At 58.6% G+C, this 10,397-nt stretch overlaps 1 protein-coding gene across 1 annotated transcript in view; it reads right to left on the bottom strand.

Annotated features, from left to right (window-relative positions):
• The window catches only part of VWF (von Willebrand factor), a 172,446-nt gene that overhangs the window by 92,539 nt on the left and 69,510 nt on the right, over positions 1-10,397 (bottom strand).

Below are 10,397 nucleotides of genomic sequence, written 5' to 3' on the forward strand. Positions count from 1 at the left end.
CCAGCAGGGCTGCACACGCTCAGGCCTTTGCCTGCTTCCACACTGAGCACCGACTGCATACCCTGCTCTTCATAGTCACAGTGAGCGCCGACTGCATACCCTGTTCTTCACCGCCACATTGAGCACCGACTGCATACCCTGCTCTTCAGTCACGCTGAGTGCCTACTGCATACCCTGCTCTTCATAGTCACAGTGAGCGCCAACTGCATACCCTGCTCTTCATAGTCACAGTGAACACCAACTGCACACCCTGCTCTTCACCGCCACACTGAGTGCCTACTGCATACCCTGCTCTTCACAGTCACGCTGAGCGCCGACTGCATACCCTGCTCTCCACAGTCACGCTGAGCGCCGACTGCATACCCTGCTCTTCACAGTCACGCTGAGCGCCGACTGCATACCCTGCTCTTGGCAGTCACACTGAGCACTGACTGCATACCCTGCTTTTCACAGTGACACTGAGCACCTGCTGAATACCCTGCTCTTCATAGTCACACTGAGTGCCCACTGCATACCCTGCTCTTTACATGGTCACACTGAGCATCCACTGCGTACTTTGCTCTTCACATGGTCACACTAATCACCAACTGCATACCCTGTTCTTCAAATGGTCACACTAAGCACCAACTGCATACCTTGCTCTTCACACAGTCACACTGAGCACCTACTGAATACCCTGCTCTTCACAGTCACACTGAGCACCGACTGCATACCTTGCTCTTCACAGTCACACAGAACACCTACTGCATACCCTGCTCTTTACATGGTCACACTGAGCATCGACTGCATACTTTGCTCTTCACATGGTCACACTAAGGACCAACTGCATACCGTGTCCTTCACACACTCACACTGAGCGCCGACTGCATACTCTACTCTTCACAGTCACACTGAGCACTGAATACCCTGCTCTTCACACGCAGCACCAGCTGTATACTCTGCTCTTCACAGGGGCTTCGTGCCCTTTGTGCCTGTCTCCTTGAGCAAGCCCTTCCTGCAGCAAACCCTGAAACTCCACCATGCCTCCAGCAGGGGGCGCTCTCCACAAGCCAGGGGCCAGCCCAGAGCCCTGCTGCAGAGGCCCGCCCACCGCCCACCGCAGGGCCACGCACACCCGCCCAGGCAGGCCCCTCGCGCCCCCTGGCACCCCAGGGTGAGGGAAGCCAAGCTGAGCACAGTGCGGCCCGCGCCACGCCTTCCCCAGCCAGGGTGCTGGCTGGGGCCCCAGTCCCATGCCACCGAGGAACCCTCCCGCACCACCCTCCCCAGACCGGGACGGCTGGCGTGTCTCCGGGGATGCCTGAGCCTTTCTCAGCCTCGCGGGTGGGGGCTCTCCAGCAGTGCTCAGGGGCCACTCTCGGGGAGGTCCAGCTGAGCGGGACGGACCGAGCAATGCCTGGCTCCGGTGACGTATGCGGCACTGCTGAGCTCGAGCAGAGCGGGGGGCTCTACAGAGACACCTGGCGGAGCTTAGGGGGGCTGCGGGGGGCCAACGATGGAGCTCTGGTCCTCGCCCAAGCTCCCGACCCCTCCCCCGCCACCTCCCCGGCTGTGGTCCTGGGGCAGCACAGCGCCGGTCAGCTGACTGCGGGGGCTCCTTCTGCAGAGCCAGGGCGGGAGAAGCCGACACTCGTGGGCGTTCCCCAGCTCGCACCCTGCTTGCTCCCCGTCCCTCGGAGCAGGCTGCCGGGCCCCCCAAAGCTACGGGCCCTTCGGGGGGAAGCACAGGGCCGGCCACATTCAGCCTTTCCCAGGACTGCCCTCGTGCTGATGCGCCAGGAAAGGAGTGTCTGTCCCCTCACAGCCCCCTGGCAGGACCGTCAGACGCCGCCCCCCTCTGACACAGCCCAGGCCCTCTGCAGAGCACTTCAGAGAGCTAGCCCTGGCCGGGAGCCTCGGAACCGGGGCTCAAACGGGGGCATCTCTGAAACGCCCCACGGGGTCCCACTTGGAGAGCTGCTCTGAGCTTGGAAGAGGATGAAGAAATGGGCCCAGGCACCGTGAGGACGGAAAGAGTATCTGAGCGCCACGTGGCTGTATACTTTTCCTGCTCTGGGAGAGACCCAGGGGGCTGCCTGGAGGCGGAGGTTTTGCAGGTGCCTTTGCCTCTGGCCTCTGCCCTACCCCTCCCTTCTCCGGACTGGACTTCCCTCCCCAGCGTTTGCTGTCTGGAAGTAGCACTGCTGGTTACTTCCGTTCTCACTGCTTCCCAACCCATTTCTTCTTCTTCCTTTTTTTTTTTTTTTTTTTTGCTTTTTTGGGTCACACCCGGCAATGCACAGGGGTCACTACTGGCTCTGCACTCAGGAATTACTCCTAGCAGTGCTCGGGAGACCCTATGGGATGCTGGGAATCGAACCCGGGTCAACCGTGTGCAAGGCAAACGCCCTCCCCGCTGTGCTATCGCTCCAGCACCCCCCAACCCACTTCTTTTCTTCTTTAACAATTTTTTGGGGGATGAGGACACCCCCAGAGGTGCTCAGGGCCTTCCCCACTGTACTATCTCTTTGGCCAAGACAAAATGGGCCCATTATACTCACAATGACAGCATCCTTAGAAGCACTCCCCACACACCCATAATTGCACACCCGGAAGTGTCTCTTCATATCCGTGCTGCGGGGGGACCTCCTGCCACTCCCCCTCACTCCCAGGCTGGACCTCAGCGCTAACCCCGCTGGGCAGTCAGCAAACGGTTCCAGAAAAGCAGCACCAGCCACCGCCAGCCAAGTGCAATCCAGCCCCGGGAGTGTGGCAGCGATGCCAACTCATCTACCCAGCTCCGGGGTGGCAGGAATCTACTGAGAACAACTTGGGAACAAGGACCCTCACCCTCACCCCGGCGACCCTCCGCCCTGCCCCCTTGCTCCTCCATGGGGCAGTACATGCACTGGACACGGGAGATCCCACTAGCTCCGGGCACAGGCAGGGGCGGCAGCGGCGTCGGGAGGCTGGCAGGGCGTGTGCACAGCGCTGAGCAGACGCGCTCCGGATAGGGGACAGGGCGCGCGCGGGCACCCACCGCAGAAATCGGGTTCCCGCCAGCCGATGTGCACGCCTTTGCGCGCGCACGCCGCGGCGTAGCTGGCCACCGCGTCGCACACGCAGTCCTTGCCGTCGGCGCAGGAGCACACGTCGAAGCGGCAGTTGCGCAGGTAGGGCTGGGGGCCCACGGCCGCGTGGCAGGCTTCGAACCTGGCGGACGTCAGGATCGCGCAGGCCTCCTCGGCGAACCTGGCTGGAGAAGGGTGGGAGAGAGGAGGAAGCTGGGGAGGGGGCCGGGAGGACTCTGCCATGCCCCCTCCAGGCTGGCCCCCAGTGACCCTTAGTCCAGCTTCTCCCTGGACAGAACATTCTGCAAAATAATAATAATAAAGAAACCATTTCTCTTGGTTCCCGGAATCGCAGTGATTTTTTTCTTTTTGGGTCAAACCCGGCATTGCACAGCAGTTACTCCTGCCTCTGCACTCAGGAATTACTCCTGGCGGTGCTCAGGGGACCCTATGGGATTCTGGGAATCGAACCCAGGTCTGCCGTATGCAAGGCAAAAGCCCTCCCCGCTGTGCTATCGCTCCAGCGCCCAGTGATATTCTGGAAGTCTCTTATGCAATGAATTATGTCAAACCCAATTCAGAAAGTATATGGACTGCCGATGGAAAAAAAAATTCACTGGGGGCTGGAGAGATAGCACAATGGGTTGGGCGTTTGCCTTGCATGCAGACAATAATAGTGAGTTCTCTATGGAAATATTGAAGGTATTCAAAGTATAGAGACAATAAAGTGAAGATCATTAGCTACTTAGGAGGGGGTGGGTCGGAGGGGGGTATATTGGGGTTCTTGGTGGTGGAACATGTGCACTGGTGAAGGGATGGGGGTTTAATCATTATATGACTGAGACTTAAACCTGAAAGCTTTGTATTTTTTTCACTGTGATTCAATAAAATAAAAATTAATAATAATAATAATAATACAGAATCCTGGAGCCGGAGAGATAGTACAGCATGTAGGGCGCTTGCCTTGCGTGCATCTGATCTGGGTTTGATCCCGGACACCGCATGCAGACCCCCGAGCTCGCCAGCAGTGATCCCTGAGCTCAGGTCAAGGAGTAAGCCCTGGGCACCCCCAGGGTGGGGCGCTTCCCCCACAAAACACCGACCAGGGGGCTGGAGCGATAGCACAGCGGGGAGGGCGTTTGCCTTGCACGCAGCCGACCCAGGTTCAATTCCCAGCATCCCATAGGGTCCCCTGAGCACCGCCAGGGATAATTCCTGAGTGCAGAGCCAGGAGTAGCCCCTGAGCATCGCCGGGCGTGACCCCCTCCCCGCAAAAAGCCAAAAAAACACGGGCCAGGTGGAGGCCAGGCTTACCACACCCCCCCCCCACCCCGAGCGCGCGCCCCCCCAGTCCACCTACTCTGGCGCGGATTGAGCGCGCAGGGGTCGCTGGGCTGCCGGGGCAGGTCCTCGCAGTCGGCGTGCAGCTTCCAGGCGTTGCCAAAGTCCTCCACCAGCGGCTCCACCAGGCCCGCGGGCGTCAGGAAGTCGTCGCCGCGGTTGCCGTTGTAATTCCCGCAAAGGCCGCACGTGCGCCCAGCGAAGACGGGGGAGAGCTGCGGGGGGGGGGGGGGTGGGGAAAGGGGCGCCCTGGAGCCGCTGCCCGCGCCTTTCCCGCCCAGGGGGAGGAGATGGGTTTCACGAGAAATGCCCCGTGAAGCATCAGTAGAGAAAATCTGGACGCCCCAGCTAAGCTCCCCAGACTCTGGCATGGAGAGGGGGCGATCTGGACTGCAAGAGGCGCAAGGGGCGTCAGCGCCCCCAACTCTGGGCTGCTGGGACGGGCGGAGGTGCCAGGATCCTGTTATTTAGGGAGAGAGACTGCGTAGGAGGAGAGAAGCCCGGGGTTCGGCCGGCCGCAGATCCCCCGCCCCCCCCCCCCACAACTGAGTATAATAACCAGGAGGGCGGGGCGGGAGGGATAGCTCAGCGGGGAGGGCACTTGTCTTGCACGCGAACTTCCCAGGTTTGATCCCGGCATCCCATATGGTCCCCCAAGCACCTCCAGGAGTCATTCCTGAGTGCAGAGCCAGGAGGAACCCCTGAGCATCGCTGGGTGTGACCCAAAAAGAAAAAAAAAAAAGAAGAAAAAACAGGAAGGCGATGAGTTACTGGGGGCTGAGTCTAGACCCGCAGTATCAGACCCACACACTTCTCGCATTCGGTGGCCAAGAACAAGTTCCTACCGCGCAAGAAAGATCAGAGGGTAGGAGGGAGCTTGCCTTGCACACCCGCCACCTGGGTCCGATCCCCAGCATCCCACAGGGTCCCCTGAGCCTCACCAGGAGTGATCCCTGAGCACTGTGACAGGAGTCAGTCCCGAGCACAATTGGGTGCGGCTCCAAAAAATAGAGGAAGGCCAAGTTTCACCTCGTTGTCCTGAGCACCCAGGAAAGGGACTTGAGGACGGGGCGGGGGAATGGGGGAAAGTCGGGGCATCCAGGGGGTGCACCAGATTCTAGGCTGGTATCTCCTCCACTCCCCAGAGCCCAGAGCACCCTCTGGGGCCCTTGGGAACTCGAGTCCCACTTTTGAGGCGTAGCTGGGGGCCCCTGCAGCTTCCTGCAGAGAGCTGGCGGGTGCAGCTGAGCCTGGGACTGAGGGTAATTGACAAGACTGAAACCTCTCAGGCTGATCCCTAGCCCACAGGCAGCCCGCCTCTCTTCCAGATCTTTCCCAAGGGGGCAATACCCCACCCCCCCAGCCCTAGAGAGTGTGGGAAGATCCAGGCGGGTGAGGGCAGGTAGAGGTCTAGGTGCCACTGGGGGGCTTCCTGTTTGCTTAGAGAAGGTAGATTTCCAGGGCTGCTCAGCTTCCCCCCCCCACCTCAAAACGGGGTGATAGACAAGGACAGTAGATACAAGGGCCAGGGGGACTGACCCATAGCTGGAGACTGCTTCATGAGCGGAGGGGAGAAGGTAGATGGAATAGAGAAGGGATCACTGAGAAAATGGGAGATGCGTGCCGAAAGTAGATAATGGACCAAACATGATGACCTCTCAGTGTCTGTGTTGCAAGCCATAATACCCCAAAGTAGAGAGAGTATGGGGAATATTGTCTGCCATGGAGGCAGGGGGAGGGCGGGAAAGGGGGGGTCACTGTCACTGTCATCCCATTGCTCATCGATTTGTTGAGTGGGCATCAGTAACGTCTATCATTGAGAGACTTATTGTTACTGTTTTTGGCATATCCAATATGCACAGGTAGCTTGCCAGGCTCTGCCATGCGGGTGGGATACTTTCGGTACCTTGCCAGGCTCTCCGAGAGGGGTGGAGGAATCGAACACGGGTCGGCCACGTGAAAGGCGAACGCCCTACCCACTGTGCTATCGCTCCAGCCCAAGCGGGGGGTGGGTATACTGGGGATATTGGTGGTGGGGAATGTGCACTGGTGGAGGGATGGGTGTTTGATCATTGTGAGATTGTAACCCACACATGAAAACTTGTAACTATCTCACGGTGATCTGATAAAATTTTTTTAAAAAGAAAAAAAAAACCCGAGGTGATAGACAAGTGGCCTCCAGTTCCCTAGCCAGGGGTTCTTAACTGTTTTGCACTCGTGACCCTTTTTGCCCCCCAAAATGCAGCAGGGACCAGCGCTGCCAGAAACACCTCAGATTTCTCATGCAGTTGATTTTGGGGGGTTTATTTTTGGTCCCGAGCCTGTGGGAATCTTTTTCCATTTGCCAAATGTGCAAGTCCCCGCATTCAGCTGCATTTCCCGACAGGGGGTCATGACCCACCGTGAAAGAAGAAGGGAGGGGAAAGAGGAAGGTTCCAGGCCTTTAGGAACTGTATCCAAGTAACTGCAGTTGGCAAGGGGTCACAGAGACAGCACAGTGAACAGGGCACTTGCCTTGTGTGCAGCTGACCCTGGTTCAATCTCCGGCATCCCATATGCTCCCTGAGCACTGAGCCAGGAGTCAGCCCTGAGCACTGCCAGGTATGCCCCCTGCCCCATCCTCGTCAGGATGGAGAGGCCGGGCTATCAGCTTTCCTGTTTGTTCTAGAAAGACCAAGTGGCTACACCAGGCCTTTCCTCCTTCCCAACTTCCAGTGGGAATCCTGCCCCCACCCCACCCCCTCTCAGGATGTACGGGGTGGATTGCCTTGTTTGCTTTATCCCAGCTCACTCTCCTCTAGGATTCGGACTCGGTCGGGGGGGATCCACTCTCTGCTGTGGCCTCCGCCCCTCCAGCAGTGCCCGTGGGCCCTTCAGAAATAGGTGCTGAAGCAATGAAGACTTGGCAGGAGGAGGAGTAGGGGGAGGGGGAGGAGGGGAAGGGGAGGGGGAGGAGGAGGAGAGGGGAGGGGGATGTCCTGGCCCAGTTGCCAGTGGGGGCAAGTCCTGCAGACCCCAGGGCCCCTGTGTGGCATGGAAGTGAAGGAGAATGTGGGGGCAGGAGAGCACAGCAGACAGGAGTTGAGAAATAGGAGTTTGGGGTCTCATATGGGTCACCAAGTCACCAGGTAGCCAGAGGAACTTCCTGTCCAGAAACCAAGGTCCTCTCTTTAGTTCCAACTGCAGAGGAGGGGGCCAGAGAGATGGTACAGCAGGGAGGGCGTTTGCCTTGCACGCGGCTGACCCGGGTTCGATCCCCAGCATCCCACAGGGTCCCCCGAGGAATGACCGCCAGGAGTGATTCCTGAGTGCAGAGCCAGGAGGAACCCCTGAGCATCATCAGGTGTGATCCAGAGAGAGAGAGAAAAAATCCAACTGCAAAGGAGGGGTTGACCGGATCCCCAAAACGTTCCTGTTCCACAGCCTGTCCGAAGGTGGACTCTGTGACCACGTTGTGACTCTAGAATTCTCTCAGGGCTCTCGAGAAAGGGCAGCTGCCACAGCAGGAGGAGGCCCAGGTCTCAGGGGGACGTCACACCCCCTGTATAGGGTCATGTACCTCGGAGCTTGGGAACACAGACCTCAGGCTGCAGAAAGCACCTAGACCCTCGCTTCTTCAACCGTGGGTCCCTAGGGGTCACATAACTGAAGGGGGGTTGGGGTGGTCACAGGAAATCTTTAAAATTTCTGTATTATTATCAGGCCGCATGGCAGAACCTGGCAAGCCACCCGTGGCATATTCGATTTGCCAAAGACACTAACAATAAGTCTCACAGTGGAGACGTTACTGGTGCCCGCTCAAGCAAATCAATGAACAACCCGAGGACAGTGATACAGTGATATTATTATCAGGAAATGTTTGCCTTCTTTGTTAGTTTTGGAGGCCACACCGGGCAGTGCTCAGGGGTTCCTCCTGGTTCCATGCTCAGCTTCATTCCTGGTGGTGTTCAGGGGATCTTATGTGGCACCAGCGAGGACCAGGGATCGAACTGGGATACATACATGGCTACATGCAAAGCAAGTGCCTTAACCACTGAGCCATCTCTCTGGCCCCGTGTCTGATTGTACACCTATTTTATATGCAGGCATAGCTGGGGTGACAGGGAAAATAATTCAAAGGGGGAAAAAAAGGGTCATGAGTGGGAAAAGATGAAGAAGACTTTCTCTGGATCAGGAGGACTCAAAAGTGGGACCCTGAGGCCCCCGGGTGGGGTCGCTCCCTACCAGGTGGAAACTCTTTGCTGAGACCCTGAGGCGGGTCCTGGAGGCCTCGTCATTTGGGTTTTTCCCTCTCATTGTCTTTCAAGCTCACAATGGAATTTTCTAGAGGCAATGGGACAAGTAAATATTCCCCGAGATTGGAAGCAGGAGAAGTGAGTGCAGCTGCCCGCCCTGGCGCCAGCCGGAAAGGAATCCGCAGCTACGCCAGGAGGCGACCCTGCTCACCGCTTATTCTTGTTTTGGAAACCGGTTCTCTCATCCCCACCCAAAAAAAAGTCGTTTGCTCTAGGGGGGCGGAGGGGAGGGAGAGGGAGTTGGACCACATCCGCAGCAGCCAGGGGCCACTTCCGGCTCAGCTGGGGACGAGCCTAGCGGTGACGGTGGACAGGATCAGCCGAGGTTGACTGCACACCATGCACGTGCCGTGCGTCAGTCCCGAGCCATCTGACTTCTTCTTTTTCTTTTTTCTTTTTTTGTTTGCTTTTTGGGTGACACCCGGGGATGCTCAGCGGTTACTCCTGGCTCTGCACTCAGAAACTACTCCTGGCAGTGCTCAGGGGACCCTATGGGATGCTGGGAATCGAACCCGGGTTGGCCACGTGCAAGGCAAACGCCCTCCCCGCTGTGCTCTCGCTCCAGCCCCACTTCTTATCATCACTGTTTCTCACTGTTGTTTTTCTCGGGCCCCCATCTAGTGAGACTCTGGGCTTACTCCCGGCTTAGCACTCAGGACTTACCACTCCTGATATTGCTCAGGTGACCATCCAGGTTGCCAGGGATCGAACCCGGGTCACGGGCTGTATGCAAAGCAAATTCCCTACCTGCTATCTGATAGCTCCAGCCCCTGTCTTGACGTTGTTCCCCGCCCCACCCCCATCCCCAGGAATCCACTACGACACAGGTCAGAAGCCTCTGATTTCATTTCTCACTTGGTCCATACTGAGAAATGGAAGCCTCAGAAACCTCGGGAACTGTAGAGAGGCAGAGAGAGGGGGCAGGGAGGGCGGGGGAAGGGGGACTGGGGGTGCAGACCAGAGAGAAGCTGTTGTCTCGCCCCCCCACACAATGGGGTGGAGAAAATCAGACTCATAACCCAAGTTCCCTGCACCCAGATGACTGCAAAGCATCCGTGACCACAGCAGTGAGGGAAACTTCCCCAGAAAGGACGCATCTCACGGGGACACAGAAGTCAGCAGGGCTGCTCTCCCAATAGGACTCCAGGGCAGAGAGGCCCAGGGGCGGGGGCGGGGGCGGGGAGGTCCCCGAGGTCCCCTAGAGGGTGACAATGTAGACTCCTCCTCCACATAGGACTGATAGGGTCTCTGCAAAGAGTCCCCCACCCCCGGGTGAGAGGGGAGGGAGCCACTGTCCCCTAGGGGCAGCCAATCCAAGTCCTCCCCATCCCACAGTCTACCAGCTGTGTGAGCCCCCAGCGGGGAGTGGCGGGGAGGAATCCCAATAGCTCCGTGCCCCCTACCAGGGGGCAGGTACCCAGGAGAGAGTAGGGGGGACCCACCTTCACCAGCAGCGTCCCGCGGCCATCCCAGTCCACCTGCAGGTCCTCCCCGTAGCTGAGGCGCACAGAGGCCATCACGGTGTGCAGGATGCGGAGGTCACCTGGACCGGGGACAGGACAGGACTCAGAGGGGGCACGGGGCGGGGGAGGGGAGGGAGCCTGCCATTCCCAGTCCTGCCACCAGAGGGCGGTGCAGGCTCTGCTCTCTGCTGCCACCAGCCCTGAAAGCCACCCAGGGTGGAACCGAGGGAGGCGCCACACCCCGTGCC

Source organism: Sorex araneus, chromosome 6 (assembly GCF_027595985.1).
Source record: "Sorex araneus isolate mSorAra2 chromosome 6, mSorAra2.pri, whole genome shotgun sequence".
Classification (NCBI taxonomy): domain Eukaryota; kingdom Metazoa; phylum Chordata; class Mammalia; order Eulipotyphla; family Soricidae; genus Sorex; species Sorex araneus.